This window comes from Lasioglossum baleicum, chromosome 7, assembly GCF_051020765.1.
Source record: "Lasioglossum baleicum chromosome 7, iyLasBale1, whole genome shotgun sequence".
NCBI lineage: Eukaryota > Metazoa > Arthropoda > Insecta > Hymenoptera > Halictidae > Lasioglossum > Lasioglossum baleicum.
The window spans coordinates 2766036-2785044 of record NC_134935.1 but is presented as its reverse complement, the minus strand read 5'-3'; the positions used below and the strand labels follow the sequence as shown (position 1 = coordinate 2785044).

Sequence of the window (19009 nt, the reverse complement as noted above, 5' to 3'; positions counted from 1 at the left end):
AAACCCCCCTGTGAAGTTTGCATGGTCGACGTTTTTTTCGAACCAGAAAGCAAAATATCTTCGCGCGACATGAGTTTCCGTCAGTGGCGCTCGGGACGGGACACGGCGCAGCGACGGGATACGGAGCGGCGAACGACCGCTCTGGTGGTGAGCGCCACTGGTGACAACTCATGTCGGGCGAAGATATTTTGCTTTCTGGTTCGAAGAAAACGTCGACCATGCAAACTTCACAGGGGGGTTTCTCAAGATAAAAGTCTGCTCTTTCGCGTGGTATAGTTCAATTTTTCGCTGGACCCTTATTTTTTGAGATAAATTCGAAAATATCCGCAAAAATTGGTGCAAAAGTGGTGCATCTCCGTCTTTAATCATTGTTTAAACATGTTTAAACAATCATAATGTATTAATATTGGATATCACTGTATTCGGGAAAGTCTACAGAATCTTTTGCTGTAAAGAACAATTCAATATCTTTTATAATAACATCGCAATATTTGTTTAAAGTTGAAAAATATGTCTTTTTTTTAAACTCCATTTTCTCAAAAACTGGACGTATAGGAAAAAAATTAAAACCAGATTCGGAATCAGCGCGGAAAACTCTATAAGAATCGCATAGAGGGAATCGAAATACTTTTAAAAAGTTGAAATTTGTTGGACAGTGTTATTGAGATCCTTTGAGTACCACCGATTTTTTTTTGTTTAGAACTGGACGTTAATATGAACGTTATAATACAAAAAAGTTTGCGACATTTTTAACTTTCCGATAAATAAGGTCACTATCGTTTTGAAAACAGCGAAATAAACGATTTTCTTGAATCCATATTTATTAAGCTTAACATTTTTAAAACTAAGAAAATGAAAACACTATCCGGATGTGGCGTGTTCCAGTTTTTTGAATTCATCAATGAAATGATAATTAAAATAAACAACAATTAAAGATAACAATTCTGCTTACGATTGATCTAAAAATCGCAGTATCTTATAATTGTTTTAGTTTTTAATTATTCTCGATTATCCATTTCAAAGAGAATTCTTTGAAATCTTGAAAATTGATGGTTCTACGCGGACGTGGAATATGAGGTGTCACAACTTTTTCATTAAATTATAACGGCCAAACTAACAAAACAATGACAATTTTACTTTTGGGTGCACATAGTGAAACCATAAGAGTATTTAATAAAAATTATTTCAGTTGAAAAAATATTTATTTTCATAGTTTATTTTGCAATTGTTTTTTAAACAGGCGCATTGCTGTCATACCGCCCGGAAATTGGAAAAATAAAAATAATGATAATATAGCCCCAAGTGTCCTCTGTGCTGACCCGTTTTTAAAAATACTGATACTTGAAAATTGGCGACATGAAAATTATTTAAAGTGAACGCTGCACCGTCCGACGTAGGGCGAAAACTTCTCTCGACAATTACGCCGCTAAAAGCCGGAATCACAGACCCGGATTTATCTCACATCCTAAGTTTCAGGAGGCAGGTTTACGTCGACCCAGAAGATCCCAAAATATACCGACCACTTTTACAATAACAATAGACAATATTACATATAGAATATTTGCTGCAACAGAGAAACAAACATGCTTTAAATGCCAACAAGAAGGACACATTGCAAGCCAATGCCTAAACACGGTAAACTCGGACACATCGAATCCACAAGCCTATACACAAGCACAGACACACCCAAATCCAACCCCATACCCCCCTAGCACCGATCCTATAACTGAAACCAATACACAAACAGAAACGGACGTCACCGAAGAAACTGAAATACAAACACATAATTTCCTCGGAACAGTCAAACCTAGAAATGAGGAAACAAAAGACTCAAAAAGGTATAATGCAGAGAGAAAACGACCACCATCCACAACGTCCGAGGAAAGCATGACGAATTTAGTGAAATTAAGTGATTTAAATCAAACTCCAGTAACAGTAACTACACCACAACCTTTCTTTCCAACATTGACGAGCGTGAAAACAAAATAAAAAAGAAACTTTGCTGCAGGGATAAAAGAAATAATAGATCCAGTAATAAACTCCAATATAAACATGAACGAATTAATCAACTGTCTTCAATTAACAAAAGATTCATCACCGGGTCCGGATAATATTCCTAACAGATTACTAAAAAACCTTCCCATATGGGAAGGAAAAAACTACCTACTCCAAATATACAACTGCATATGGACACATGAGGTTTTTCCTGATAATTGGAGGAAAGCCATAGTCGTTCCAGTCCTCAAACCAGACAAAAGTAAAGATAAACCAGAGAGTTATCGCCCAATCGCCCTAATTAATAACATGTGTAAATTACTGGAAAAAATTATTAATAAAAGACTCCGTTGGTTCCTTGAAAGCAATGACTTTCTATCGCCAATCCAGAGTAGATTTCGAGAATATCACTCCACAATGGATGTACTTACCAATGTGCACACAAACGTATGCGACGCTTTTCAAAATAACGAGTCTCTCATCGCAGTATGCTTGGATATTGAGACAGCATATGATATGATCTGGAAACCGAAAATCATCAACACTCTCATTGAAGTAAATATCAACGGCCCTATGCTATCCTTCATCATCAACTTTCTATCAAACAGATCCATTCAGATAAGGATAAACAACATACTATCTGATCCGATGGAAGCTGAAAATGGGGTACTCCAGGGTTCAGTCCTCAGTTTCAGACTATTTATGCTTGGAATTAACGACATAACAAACGACATAAGACCACCTGTAAACGTCCATCGGTATGCTGACGACCTCACCCTAACATGTAGTGGGAAAAATACTTAAAGAAATACTGCAAGCATCGATTGATAGTCTGCAAGAATGGTCCCATAGATCTGGCCTCAAATTTTCACCCCAGAAAACCCAGTGCATCTTATTCTCCAACAAACCCAGTCAAGAAAAACCAACATTAACGATGGGAAATAATGAAATCAAATTCGCCGACAACATCAGGCTCCTTGGATTAATTTTTGATAGTCGGTTATCCTGGATCTCCCACATAAAATTCTTAAGAAATTCTTGCATAAAAAGGTTAAACATTATAAAAGTGCTAGCCAGCCATAAATGGGGCTCAGACCAAGAAGTCCTACTTAAAACATACCATGGATTAATCAGGTCCAAGATAGACTACGGCTGCATTCTGTACAACTCAGCAAAACCGCACATCCTAAAAATGATTGATCCCAAATTCATAATGCAGCACTACGACTAGCTATGGGACTATACCGCACATGCCATATTAATGGAGTACTATTTGAAGCCGGCGAGATGTCACTTGACCAGAGGAGGAAAAATTCCTAAGTATAAAATATGCACTCAAAATGTCTTCCACTCCTAGAAATCCGACCTACCAATACATATTCAACAACAGATATTACGAACTATACGAAAAAAACCCAAAGCGGCCATCACCACTATATTACAATTTAAAAAAAACCTCCCCTCAATCGTGACACAAAAGAAATCATCATAGAACGTCAGCAAGATAAAATCCTCCCCTGGCACATCAAAACTCCGGAAATAGACACACCCCTCGCAGACTGCAACAAGGACAAGATCAAGTCTAATATAAAAAAAAAATTTTGTGCAATTTTGTAACATCACACGGGGAGAAATACATTTTTTTTTTATTAATCGCGTTAATATCATTTGGAAGGGCTATCTTTCCTGTGTAAAATGTGTGGTTATTTGATTATTGTGCAATTTTTTCTATTCGAGTCATTCAACATTGAAGTAAATATTGGCTTTTTAACTTTAACTGACTCCAGAAAGCCAAAAAATTATCGTAAAATCTTGTGCAAAAAAGCAATAGAAAGAGCGTTTCCTTCTCTTCAAGGCACTTCTTTTGTTTCTTCAATTTCATTAACATTTCGATATACCAGGTGTTTCCGAACATATGCTTAAAATATGCACAATTTCCATTTTTCCTTTAATTCGCTATGTCTCGGCAAGAAATGATCGCAATGCCATAATCCGAAAGTCAGATTGAAGCAGAGATTCTGCCGATTCGATTGAGTACCCCATGAACTCGCAGCGACAATTTTTTACCTATGGCTGCCATAGTATGGCAGCTGTGTTTGAAGTTAGTGATTCGCAGAAATTACCGTGCCAAGTACGGCGGCTGCCTGACATCTCTGAATACACTACCGTTGGCGTTTGTAGAATTGGTTGATCATTGTCAGACACGTCAGACGATTCCTATGCAATATGTAGCACGTTTATTCGCTAGTAGCGTGCGGCCACCCGACAGTCGAATCAAGCCAAAAAGTCCGGCGGGGTCGAGCGAGTACCCGAGACATCTGAATACAATTTGGGTAGCTTGATCGCATCGGGTGCTTCAAGGACTTTGCACACTAGACCACACCGCCGCATAGTGGACCGGATTGGGGTTAAGTGTGACATTTCCTCGTAACTTTTAATTCGTAAAAGATATGAACGCGAAACTTTGACTGGACAATGTAGTAATGTCAAATTAAGGAATAGTTAAGAAAAATACGTTAATGTTATTACTATTATTATTATTATAATTATTATTGCCATTAGTGTTATAATTATCACCATTATTACATTTTGTGTTATTTAATTATTAATTGTCGTGCTTCTGGAGCTAATTCCTTAATTTTTTTATACGCGATTTAACTCTAAAATGCTCACGTACCGATCTGAAGTCAGAAGGAGGCGATGTAATGTATCTGTGCTTGTTTCAATTCTGGAAGACTTTCTAGTGTTTCTCGTTCTAAATTGTTTAAAATCTTTGTTATACATATACAATAACTTTGTTATTGATGAACAGAAGAATATGAACAGAAGAATTCTAAAATTGTAATTGCCAACGAATTGTAAAAAGAAGATCAGATGGAAACGAGCTTTCGCGAGAAACACGTCTGTCAACGAATGGTTATCCGTGTGTCATGTTTTACAAATAAATACGGCTTATTCCTTACAAATGTCAGAAGTGGGATTGCCATCGTGTTCGACAACGTGTATTTATGGTGACGTGTCGCGATCGGAAATTTTGAAATGTATCGGTTTATGTAGTGTATTCGGTTTATGTTACGGTCTCTTGTGCGGTGATTTGATTTAAGTTGTGATATAATTATCTTGCAAATATGGTTATGGTGTCTGAGCTTAAAGAAATTCTAAAAGAAAATGGCTTGTCTACTACGGGGACGAAAAACGAATTGATCAAGCGGCTGTTGGATGCGGGGATTCCGGTGCCAACCCCGGTCGAAACACCGCCTATGTCCGAGATGCAGGCTACCACGAGTGACATCCAGGAAACAGACGTGTCACATCAGATACGAGAGATCAAGATTTTAAGAAGAGAAAGGAATTTAGCGGCGCGTGAAGCAGAATTGCTACGACGAGAACTCGACTTGCTAAGGACGACGCAGCAAGATCGTTCCGATCGTCAAGGTTCTGATCGTCAAGATTCTGATCGTCCTGTCCGAATCAGGGTGAGGAAATGGCAGGAACTTAAAGGTATGGCTGCCGAATATGATGGTCAAAATTTAGATTATGACAAGTGGGAGAAACAGGTTCTGTCATTGCTCTCCTCGTACGAGCTCGACCAACGCGAGAAGAAGGCATTACTATGTAGCAGACTCACCGGCAAAGTGTTAAGGTGGTATCATTCTAGAATTGATTGTGTGAATTTAAACCCTGATGACCTGCTACGAGAAATGAAGAAAATGTATGGTCTACGGCCTGATCCACTGGTACTACGAAGAGAATTTGAGAAAAGGTTATGGAGAACCGGTGAAACCTTCTCAGATTACCTTCACGACAAAGTAATGTTGGGTAATCGCGTCCCTGTAACAGAAGCCGAAATGATTTCCTATGTCATCGAAGGAATACAGAGTGAGACGTTACGTACACAATCGAAGATACAGCGTTATGAATCCATCGAGGCTTTACAAGAGGCATTCGCTAACGTACCAGCACCAAGGGAGACGTTACGTCGACCATTTATACAACGGGAAAGAGTGTTGCAGCCAAGCAGGGAGCAGCAGATAGACCAGCAGACGCGGAAACAGATGGAGCCCGGTACGCAGAGATGTTATAATTGTAACGAGAATGGACACATCGCTCGAACCTGCCCGAAGACAAAGAAACCGATGGAGCAACCCGGTACGCGAAGGTGTTACAACTGTAACGAGGGAGGACACATCGCGTACGATTGCCCGAAGCCGAAGAGGGAAAGAGGCTCCTGCTTCAAATGTGGAAAATCTGATCATCAGGCAAACCAGTGCAGTTCATCATCCAACATAAATTACGTGGGAGAACAACGAGACGACGATGACGACTTCTAACGTCGGGTGGAGATGCGTATTAAAAACAGGGACAGTATTTTTAGTGTTTCTGTTAATGCGTTGATTGATTCGGGGAGTCCAATATGTTTTATTAAAGAACGATACATTCCTAGGGATTTCGTGACAACTGATTTATATGACAATCGGTGTTGCGGTATTAATGGCAGTAATCTAAATGTTTTTGGTTACACAGAGGCGACGGTTATTTCAGATAACACAGAGTACGATGTACTCTTACGGGTAGTACCGGATCGAACAATGCAAAGTCCAATGATTTTAGGTCGTGACTTCATAAAACTAGCAAAAATGTCTTTGACTGTTAAAGACGAAGTGAACGAGATCATGAATATAGAAATAGAAAAGCACGACAGTGACAGTAAAACGACTTCGCAGGACATGAAAATTAATCCAGGTATTCCTACTGATATTCAAATGCGACTGCGCGAATTATTTGAGACACATTACGTTAACGTTCAGATACCATCACAACCCGCGGTAGACAACGTTATGAAATTAACACTCGTGGACGTAAGACCATTCTCGTACACTCCACGTAGACTATCTTATGACGAGAAAGATAAATTACGAAATATTTTAGACGAATTACTTGCTAAAGGCATCATTAGGGAAAGTACTTCTGAATATGCTTCTCCGATAGTATTAACTAAGAAAAAGAACGGTGAAATAAGGTTATGCGTGGATTTTAGAACCTTGAATAAAATTACGACGCGCGATAATTTTCCACTTCCATTAATAGAAGATCAACTTGATTTACTGAGAGGGAAAAAATATTTTACAAGTGTAGATCTTAAAGTCGGTTTCTTTCACATCAAAATGCACGAGGAATCGATAAAATATAATTCATTTGTAACGCCTTTAGGCCAATACGAGTATACGAGGATGCCTTTTGGGTTAAAGGGAGCCCCTCTGAAATTCCAACGGTTTGTGACACAAATTTTTAGGAAAGAAATTGATAGAGGCGAAATATCGGTGTATCTAGACGATTTTTTAATTATGACAGAAACGATCGAACATCACTTGCAAATGCTAGAACACGTCTTCAAATTACTCGTAGCTAACAAACTTAAATTACGACTTGACGAGTGTAATTTTTTACAAACAAAATTAGATTATTTGGGTTATACAATTAACGACGAAGGAATTAGGCATCTAATATGCGGCCATGGACACCGGGTTAAATTTAAAATTCGATCATTGTTTTCGTTATGTTGTATTTGTATCGTTAGATATTTAAATCTTGTTAACTTCCCGATTTTATAGGGAAGTTATTGTAATGACCCCGAAAATCGAAAATCGATTTTTTAGCAGATCTTCACGTTTCATGGTCATTGCAGTCATTTTAGACTATTTTCAGCAAAATGTTCGTATGTGTGTGTGTGTGTGTGTGTGTGTGCGTATGACCGTTTCTATGCAATCAAATTTTTCGTTAACGTTTTCAGAAAAAGTAACAACGCGATCAGGATGATGAATGATGCAATCGATGTGCCCCGCTGTAACTTAGAGCTGATTAGATTTTGGTCCATTTTGGTCAAGCAGTTTTTTAGTTTTTTCGAAAGAAGTTCATTCAACAATGCAATTTATACGAGAGAACGGAAAGTTTCCACCGAAGAAACAAACGTAATTACACAAAAAAATTTTTTTCGATTTTTTTAAAGTTTAAAAAAAAAAATTTTTTTGAAATTCTTTTTGTACCTTACGATGATGTTTCCGCTTACAATAATCGAAAATTATCCCAATGCAAGAGTGAGTTAATCATCTCTACTCCCGAGAATACATTTTCAAAGAATATCGATGAAAGTATAAAAAAAAATTTATATTACAATCTTTAAAAAAACAATCACTTTAAAACGAATTATTAACTGAGATTAAATTGAAAATTAATATAAACTATATGATAATTATTAATAACATTGATGTTGAAAACAGATTGGTTAATGGAGCACACATGCGGAATATTAAAATTTATTACTTTTCAAGAAAATACTAAAATTCCGTCTATATTGTGGTTAGATTTTCAATTGGCCAGAGTAGGAGTGAAAGTAAGAACTCATTATCGTGATTATATGAAAAATGCAAATATTGATCAAAATTTTACACCAATAATAAAAATATCGAATCAAGTAAATATGTCGAGTGAGGAAAAATATCAAATCACACGTAGTCAATTTCCAGTGGTTTCTGCTGAAGCGATTACGATTCATAAAAGTCAGGGACAAACATACGAGAAAAGTATGTTTGAATTTTAAAACATCAGAAAAACGAACTTTACAAATGTTATATGTAGCACTGAGCAGAGTTTCAAAATTGAGCGCGGTTTATATATTTTGGGACAATTTAAATTAACAGTATCGAAGAAAACCAAGATCAATACTGCAAACCCGGATAATGAGGAGTTGTATCATTTGCGAAAAACTAATCAAGACAATTTATTTTGCAACATTAGTACGCTATAACAAGGAACCAAGCGAACAACGAACCTGCGATGTTCGTTTAATGCGACGCCATATAGCAAACATTTTGATAAGTAGAAAACTATTGAATTTCCCTGAAAACGTATAATCTTCTTAAAACGTACACTTAATAATGATAATAATATACTGCAACTAACGAATCGGGAAGTTCTTTGTGTGGCTCGTGGAGAGTCACACACCAAATAAAAAAAAAAACATTAATAGCTATAGGTACTACTAGCTATGCGTACCACTAACCCTTTCGCAAGAGCAGTCCTATCCGCGAGCTCGCGAAGCGAGCGAGCAAAAACAACCCTACTCGCGAGCGAGCGAAGCGAGCGAGCAACAATAATCCTCTTGTTTTAATTAAATTAAATTCGTGTTTCTCTGTTAATTTAAGGACAAATTATATCTCTTATTTATGTTAAAACCTGTATTATATTTCATTTAGTTGTGTGATTATTCGGGACGATTAATTATCAGGATGGCCGAACTATAGGGTTAAAGTACGAATGATGTGTGTGTTTTATATGTATGTACACGTGTATATTAACAAATAACCTTATGTGTAGTTAAATTTATAAAATAGAGAATCGGAACAGAAGAATTCTAAAATTGTAATTGCCAACGAATTGTAAAATGAAGATCAGATCGAAACGAGCTTTCGCGAGAAACACGTCTGACATCGAATGGTTATCCGTGTGTCATGTTTTACAAATAAATACGGCTTATTCCTTACAAATAGTTGTAAATTGCAAGGAGACAAATAACCATTGGGCCATGTCCCAGATGGTCACCAAATAACGAGGTTGTGTTAATCTTTAGAAAGGTCTCCTAGTCACACACTAATCATAAACCCAGGTACGACGGCAGACCCTCTGTACCGCTATTCCCCTCGCGAAGGCATACGGAAGGCATACGGAAAGCATACGGAAGGCAAAGAATACGATTTCTGCCGATAGACTACAATCTTGTCATAAAAAAGTACGAGGACAAATTCTTTACGAGGTGAAAGAGGGTTCGCTACGCGACAGACGCTCCGCTCGCTATTCGAACGTCAATAGCTTCAAACAGGAATAATTTGAGAACTGGATCGAGCTGGACACTAATTCCTTTACAATCATGTAGAGGAAGGTGTACTAAAAATAGTCCAATTTGTTAGAAACTGGGATATCCTGGGACCTGAAAGATCTCCCTTACCGAATATAAAGAATTTTTAAAATTTTCTCCATTTAGTCCAGCATTGACTTTTTAAATATATTATGCAGACTAATTAATAATGTAAGATACAATTTCTTATCGCAAAAATCTGCTCTTCAATTTAAAAAACAAAAGCGAGAGAAAATATTAAATAGCAACGTCAAGGCATTGCATCAAAGAGAAGCAATTTTTCTCTTGAAAAATACTCCTCTTGAAACGTCCAACTTTCAATGCTTATTACAACTATAATATTTATTAAATTGTACTATTTTCTTCATTTCCGAGGTCTATGGACATTTGAGAAGCAATGTTCATATATTAGATATCGATACGTGAAAGTTCGTTTTAGGGTTAAATGTCACACCTAGGGGTACGGGCACAGTGGAGCCGACATCGGTCGGAACTATGACGTCAGAGGCATCGGGCCCGACCTTCCAAATGTGTGGGTAGGCTCGTCTGTGAGACCTTTCTAGCTTCGATCGACGTCGACCGACAGGACCCCCGCCGCGCGCTTGTATTTCGGTGCAGCGTTCACTTTAAATAATTTTCATGTCGCCAATTTTCAAGTATCCGTATTTTTAAGAACGGGTCCACAAAGAGGACACTTGGGGCTATATTATCATTATTTTTATTTTTCCAATTTCCTGGCGGTATGATAGCAATGCGCCTGTTTAAAAAACAATTGCAAAATAAACTATGAAAATAAATATTTTTTCAACTGAAATAATTTTTATTAAACACTCTTATGGTTTCACTATGCGCACCCAAAACTAAAATTGTCATTGTTTTGTTAGTTTGGCCGTTATAATTTAATGAAAAAGTTGTGACACCTCATATTCCACCTCCGCGTAGAACCATCAATTTTCAAGATTTCAAAGAATTCTCTTTGAGATACGTTCATGACTTTTTCGGATTATAACGTTCATATTAACGTCCAGTTCTAAACGAAAAAAATTAATAATTAGTTTTGTATTTTTTATAATTTAGAGTAATGCACTCACCGCACTGAATAATATCTACACTATAAATGTTTAGAAAATCAAGGAGTGCATATACATTATAACAACAAAGAAAGTAGAAAAAATTTTTTCCTTCAAATGGATGTCGCAGTTGTTTCCAATGTCAGCGTTTGTGCTTAGGCTCTATCTCTTATAATCTACATATGATCGATGTATTAATACTGTAATGTATTAATATTTTAATGTATTTCAGTACATATAGATTTTTGAAAATGACGTTACCATAGTAAACGAATTATTGCCACGTCTTGGGGATTTTGCACCACTGTGCGACGTACGATAGCGTAGCGGCTATCGGCACGTGCAATAAAACATTTGGCGCGTCCAATTCATAATTCTTTACTGTAAAGAAATTTTTAAATTACTTTACAACTGAGTTAAGTAAAGTACAACTCGTGTTGTCCGAGAAAGTGCCGACTTCCAGCTCAATAGTAATGATCTGTCATAAACCTCTTCATTGAGTACAGCCCCGGGAACGGGGCAATATTTGCTAGCACATACAAATTGGCGGAATTATAAATGCGGATAGGTATATTAATATACTAAATGAAAACACATAGACGAAGTAGTGAAGAATTTGTCTCTTTGAACAAGATAATAACACTGTCCAACAAATTTCAACTTTTTAAAAGTATTTCGATTCCCACTATGCGATTCTTATAGAGTTTTCCGCGCTGATTCCGAATCTGTTTTTCATTTTTTTTCTATACGTTCAGTTTTTGAGAAAATGGAGTTTAAAAAAAAGACATATTTTTCAACTTTAAACAAATATTGTGATGTTATTATAAAAGATATTGAATTGTTCTTTACAGCAAAAGATTCTGTAGACTTTCCCGAATACAGTGATATCCAATATTAATACATTATGAGTGTTTAAACATGTTTAAACAATGATTAAAGACGGAGAGATATCACTTTTGCACCAATTTTTGCGGATAGTTTCGAATTTATCTCAAAAAATTAGGGTCTAGCGGAAAACCGAACTATACCACGCGATAGAGCAGATTTTTATCTTGAAAAACCCCCGTTTGAAGTTTGCGACATCGACGTTTTTTTCGAACCAGAAAGCAAAATATCTTCGCACGACATGAGTTTCCGCCAGTGGGAAAATGTCATAAAAAACTTTTCGTATTCGCACGTGTTGACGATGTCGTGATTAATGGCCGGTCGTCGTTCACTGGTCTATTGCAGGTCCGGGTTATAGGACGTTTTGGAATGCAGTTGTCGAGCTACGGTGGGCATAAAGCAGTTAAAAAGATTTCGGAACCGGCCCGCAATTTTGACATATAAATCAAGACCTTTGCTTCTTGACATCATAAATGAAACAGATGTGTTTCCCTCGCGGAACAGTTGTGTAGGCCGCCGAACCACGTTCAGCGAAGCCTTTTGGAAACTCGGGGTTTATGATATGTACCAGGATTTACAGTTACAGCAGAAAACTCAGAACGGAACATACTTTTCCCAACAATATTCATTGGACGAGCTATAAACAGCTTTCTTAAAAACAGCTTCGCTGTCCATCAATCTATAATGGCTCGACCATTTGCAGAGGAAATGGATAGAGGACGAGGAATAGAAACTACGCCGCATATACAGCCAACAAGCATATGAAAGAAAAACATAAAAATATATCCGCACTTCTTCAAAGTTCTGGACTATAATTTGGAGAGCTGTATTTTCATGTAATATGTAATTCAGTGATGACGTAGTTGAATTACTATTGTATAATTGAAATATAATGTAATTTAATAGTGTAATTGAATTAGCACAACTCTGAGTGGGTTAAGATATTAAACCGTTACCGCCTACTACTACACGATTGTAGGGGGTGGCAAGGCGCCATCTCGTATGGGTCTGACTTTGCGACATTGTATTGCTGCGAGCGTGAGAAGAAGGTTCCCAGGCAGGACCACAGTGACGTGTCTCTAGGTACGATGCGCGCCCGATTGGATTAGAGTGGAGGAGGCAGGCCTCGTTTCACAGGCATGTTCGGCTGTTGTCGAAATATTGGCTACGGCGGCCACACATACTATCTAGCGTACAGCGTCGAAGTCAAAACATTGGGACCACGGGCGCGGCTGTGGTGGGGGATAGGCAGACCTACAGATGATAGGCTCGATTTGTTTATGTGCCGTTCCCGGGGCTGTTCTCAATGAAGAGGTTTATGACAGATCATTACTATTGAGCTGGAAGTCGGCACTTTCTCGGACAACACGAGTTGTACTTTACTTAACTCAGTTGTAAAGTAATTTAAAAATTTCTTTACAGTAAAGAATTATGAATTGGACGCGCCAAATGTTTTATTGCACGTGCCGATAGCCGCTACGCTATCGTACGTCGCACAGTGGTGCAAAATCCCCAAGACGTGGCAATAATTCGTTTACTATGGTAACGTCATTTTCAAAAATCTATATGTACTGAAATACATTAAAATATTAATACATTACAGTATTAATACATCGATCATATGTAGATTATAAGAGATAGAGCCTAAGCACAAACGCTGACATTGGAAACAACTGCGACATCCATTTGAAGGAAAAAATTTTTTCTACTTTCTTTGTTGTTATAATGTATATGCACTCCTTGATTTTCTAAACATTTATAGTGTAGATATTATTCAGTGCGGTGAGTGCATTACTCTAAATTATAAAAAATACAAAACTAATTATTAATTTTTTTCGTTTAGAACTGGACGTTAATATGAACGTTATAATCCGAAAAAGTCATGAACGTATCTCAAAGAGAATTCTTTGAAATCTTGAAAATTGATGGTTCTACGCGGAGGTGGAATATGAGGTGTCACAACTTTTTCATTAAATTATAACGGCCAAACTAACAAAACAATGACAATTTTAGTTTTGGGTGCCCATAGTGAAACCATAAGAGTGTTTAATAAAAATTATTTCAGTTGAAAAAATATTTATTTTCATAGTTTATTTTGCAATTGTTTTTTAAACAGGCGCATTGCTATTATACCGCCCGGAAATTGGAAAAATAAAAATAATGATAATATAGCCCCAAGTGTCCTCTGTGCTGACCCATTTTTAAAAATACTGATACTGGAAAATTGGCGACATGAAAATTATTTAAAGTGAACGCTGCACCGTCCGACGTAGGGCGAAAAACGAAATGATTTGATTCTCCACCGGCGTCGGGACCCCATGGGGTTTGTCCATTGTTACCCTTCTCGAAGGTCTCGAAAAGGTTCGGCTCCCCGCTGAACTTGACCATTTTGCCCGATGTCGGCTCCACTGTGAGCACTTTTCGGTCGAAATCGGTCGAAAAGACACCAACACATGCTTCCCGAACGCTCGTCTGTGTGGGCAAAAGTCGGTCGTCGGGCGAAAACGGGTCCACTGTGCGCGTACCCTAGCGCGTCTGTCCTGCGTCGCAACCGTGAACCTACAGGACTGAGCATAAGGTAGGGTTTTTGGCGAGAGGGGGCACCAAGCGAGCGGGGAGGGATGGTCGCATGAAATTACGGACCACAAGTGTTGCCATCTATATAAAGTAGCGGGAACATTTAAAATGTACAAATGAATCACGTATATTCACCGCATATTTTAAGGTGATTCTAATTGTAAGTCAATTGTGACATGCGTAATAATGTTATTTCTATTTACGTATGTCTTATCATAAAGGATATATAAATGTTTTGAAAAATTATCAGTGATTTTATAAGAAATATGTAAAGGATCAATAACAACACGATGTACTTAATGGCCAGAAAACAATATTAATTTATTAAAATAATTTCGTTTGCTATTAGCAACATTGTTTTTCTGCTTACAGATATAGTTGTATCTGACCTTAACGTAATTATTGATTATACACTTGATTAGGTGTATCCTATGGTCGTATAACTCATACTGATCATTACTATTTTTCGTTTGTAATGTCTGCAAAACTGTTTGCAGATTCGTAATTTTTTGGTTTCTTCTATTAATTTTGGCGTTTAAGTTTGCCAATTCCAATTGGTGTTTTCTTTTTAAGTTAGATATATGCTTCCATAACATTTCCTTTCTTGGGGAATGAAACAATTTTTCCGGAGATATACACGTATGTTTGTCTGCCACAGACACTTTTGCTTCAGCCGATTTATTTGACGTTTGCAATAATGCACCCATCTGCAATATAATACTACTAGTTAATAAATGATCACATTAGGGTACACCTTACCGATTGTAATAAAATTTTGATATTGAAAGTCATTTTTACTTTTTATAAATAAACCTATCATTTCTTTACCATATTACATGACGCCACATAACTTTTCATTTTAAACAGTATATATTAGATAGTAAAAACTTATACATGTTCATTTTTGGATTCGGATGCAATTGTTAATACTTTTTCACTAACTTCATGTGAACCAGTGTCTACTAAATGTTTTCTCTTTCTTCCTGTAACGCTCATTGATTCAGTAAATCCAACTGAATCACCAGTTTGTAGTATTATTACTGCAGAACTCGTCTAAAATAATAATATTATCACAAAATGAGTTTGTTATTTCAAATGAGTATGTAAAGTAAAAGTCTTATGTTATAGCTATCTAAACATACAGAAGTTGAAGGCTCCTCGGTTGAAATGTCTTCGCATACATTAATATTTTCTTCATTATAATCTCAGAAGTTGAAGACTCCTCGGTTGAAATGTCTTCGCATACATTAATATTTTCTTCCTTTATAATCTCAGAAGTTGAAGGCTCCTCGGTTGAAATGTCTTTGTTTAGTCGTAATGTCTTAAATATGCTGTATTCTTTAGTGACCTATGAACAAGCAAACCAATGAAAATGAGTTTTTGGGAACTTGTAGTGAAAACATAAGAGTATCTTCTAACAATGTTGTTATTTGACTCCAAAAACGCATGGCATAATATAAAGAGTTCATAAAATGTTACATACATACGGTACAGCATGCTTCTTCAATTTGACATATACTGAAGATGTTCTATCTATATCTTCGTGTCTAAAATGAACCGAACATACAATCGGACGTGTTGGTAAAACTGTATTTTGGAGTCCCAGACTGTTCAGCCACAATTGGCGTTTCATAGGACATTTGGGAAATCTGAAAATTAAATTATACAATAATCCTTCTTTACGTAGATTAATGAGACATGCAATAAAAGTTTCACAAGTTTCACTATTTTATTATTGTTACTTACACATGGAAAGTAATTTTTATTGTTTCTTCCAATTCTTCTTGACGATAACATGGGCGAGATGTTCTATTTGAGCATCCTTTCACAATACACGATGGCATTTTTATAAATTAATGTGTATCAATGTTCAAAAAACACAAAGCCACGACGATTCACCGACGCATGTATTGTAAATACAGACCACGTGCTACAGACCACTACAGACGCTACTACACTAGTATTTAGAGTCGCCTATAGAGCGCACCACATGTGGTCCGTAATGATACCCCTTCCGTCTTTTCTTGCACCCCCGCAGGCTAATGCTCAGTCCTATAGGTCCATGGTCGCAACAGAATGCCTACGCATCGCCACGGGAAAAGTGCTCACACTATACCCGACCAGCGCCGACTTTTGACTTTCTTCTATGTACATAGTTTCAATGGGGATGCGCTCACTAGACCGGCAACGGCACAGCACGACCCTGCAAAGCCTCGACAAAAGGTACATTCTCGGCGAGAATGTTTTGCCGGTTGCTGGATGTGCTGTTCGAACGGTATTCGAACGGAGAACGACTAAAATGAAAATTGCAAACAATAGAATTGGTTCGTCGATTTCGTATATTTGTCAATTAATGACAATTTTAGTTATACTATATTTAGTTATTTATAGTTTTAAATATTTATAAAAGAAATTTTACTGGCATAACTTAAACATACTGCCAATTTTGCGATAATTGTTATCCATACACCATAAACAATAGTCTCTTTTTAACTTAATAAAAAAAATCATTTGTAAAAAGTTCATATTTTATCACAAGTAATGCAGTAATCGTTGAATTTTACAGAAGTTATTCGAGAAATCTAGCCAATTGAAAATATTAAATTTGCATATGTTCTAGTTACAAATAATCATTATCGATTATGTTTGTAGACATTATGTTTGACTGGTAAACAAACTTTATAAATTACAACAATTCTTTTTGTTCATAAGGAACCGTTATCGATGATGGAAATAATTTTTGGCTATTAGTATTAGTAATCATTGTCGAGGACAAAAATTTTATTGGCCTACTAATTACACTAGTTTACAAAATGAAATTGATTACATGTACATTTGATGAGAGGTAACTTTTCTCCCGCTGAATTCGAAAATAAAGGCTAAAATTTTTTTTATGGAACAGTTTTTAAGGTATTGCGGTTTTTTCAATTTTTTTACCCCTTTTCATACTATAAACTATATCTGGAGTTAGATGTATCCGATTTTGTCGCTCGTGGTACCAAATGAAAGACATTGAAATAATGAGCAAATACGTATAATGAGATCTTTAATTGGTTAAGTGGTTCAAAAGATATTTATGAAAATAATCCATTTTTAAGCATATTCTGTGGCCACGGAGAAATAGAAACCGATAAAGAACGTCCGGTTTCTCTTCATATACGTAAAGCAAAAAATAACACCAACCAGAAGTAAATCGACCTATAAATGACAAAGTTATTAGCGATTGAGTGAATAAATCCAAACCCCGCATTTTCTGAATATATTAATTTTTTCGACAAGTGGCCATGCCTGCAACGGTTTTTTCTGTTCTCGCGTTGATGCCACTGCTACAACGAAAACTGACATAATCCAAGTCAAAATCCTGTTTGTGGATATATCCGAAATAGCACATTGATGTGGAAAAGAAAACACTCGCGCGAGCTTCGAAAATTTTCTTTTCGTCCCTCTAATGAAATCGTAGTCGTTACAGTAAAATAAGAAGCGATTGTGTAGGCAGTGCCAATGCTCGCCCCAAACCCCGGTAATCCGCAATAACCAAATCACTACAGCGTGTCTTTACAATACACTGATTATAGCCAGAAAACGCAGAAAAAGGCCACGAAGTCACCGAGTCATAGAGCAATAAAAACTCGACCGTACGCCCCAACATTATTACCATCGTCGGACTCGCACCCGGACCGCCTACCTGCGTATACACAGTAAACTGGTGCCCTATCTTCGAAGCTACAGAGGTGTCTTGGAATCTAGCTGCTGTGATCTGAATTACAAGATACGTCAACAAATTTAAATCAAAATATCTGAAGGTTAAGTAAAGCACGACATATTCGAGCGTTCAGAAACGCGGTTTCCAGACCACATAATATGACTGTAATTATTTACTCTGTCCAACAAAATCAATCTTTTTTCATGTTCTACAATTACTGTTGGGTGATTCTTATAGACTTTTTTGCGACGATTCGGAATCTGCCCTTAATTTTTCCCCCAGATGCACAGTTATTGAGAAATATGACTTTGAAAAACAAAGGTATTTGTCAACTTTAAACAAATATTGTGAAGTTATTATAAAAGATATTGAATTGTTCTTTACACCAAAAGATTCTATAGACTTCCCGAATCCAGTGATAGCCAATACTAATATATTATGATTGTTTAAACATGTTTAAACAATCATTAAAGACGGGGAGACGCCACTTTTGCACCAATTTATGAGGATATTTAGCCCTAAAACGAACTTTCTCGTATCGATATCTAATATATGAACATTGCCTCCCAAATGTCCATAGACCTCGTAAATGAAGAAAATAGTACAATTTAATAAATATTATAGTTGTAATAAGCATTGAAAGTTGGACATTTCAAGAGGAGTATTTTTCAAGAGAAAAATTGCGATAAGAAATTGTATCTTACATTATTAATTAGTCTGCATAATATATTAAAAAAGTCAATGCTGGACTCAATGGAGAAAATTTTAAAAATTCTTTATATTCGGTAAGGGAGATCTTTCAGATCAGGATATCCCAGTTTCTAACAAATTGGACTATTTTTAGTACACCTTCCTCTATATAATCGA

At 36.7% G+C, this 19009-nt stretch overlaps 1 long non-coding RNA gene across 1 annotated transcript; it reads right to left on the bottom strand.

The window, feature by feature from the left end:
• Window positions 1–14518: 14518 nt before the first annotated feature.
• Window positions 14519–16076, bottom strand: LOC143210548 (uncharacterized). Its single transcript, XR_013009278.1, has 4 exons — window positions 15923–16076; window positions 15582–15787; window positions 15334–15492; window positions 14519–15146 (listed from the first exon to the last, which is right to left on the bottom strand). It is a non-coding gene; the product is annotated as an uncharacterized LOC143210548 (long non-coding RNA).
• Between the last annotated feature and the right edge of the window lie 2933 nt (window positions 16077–19009).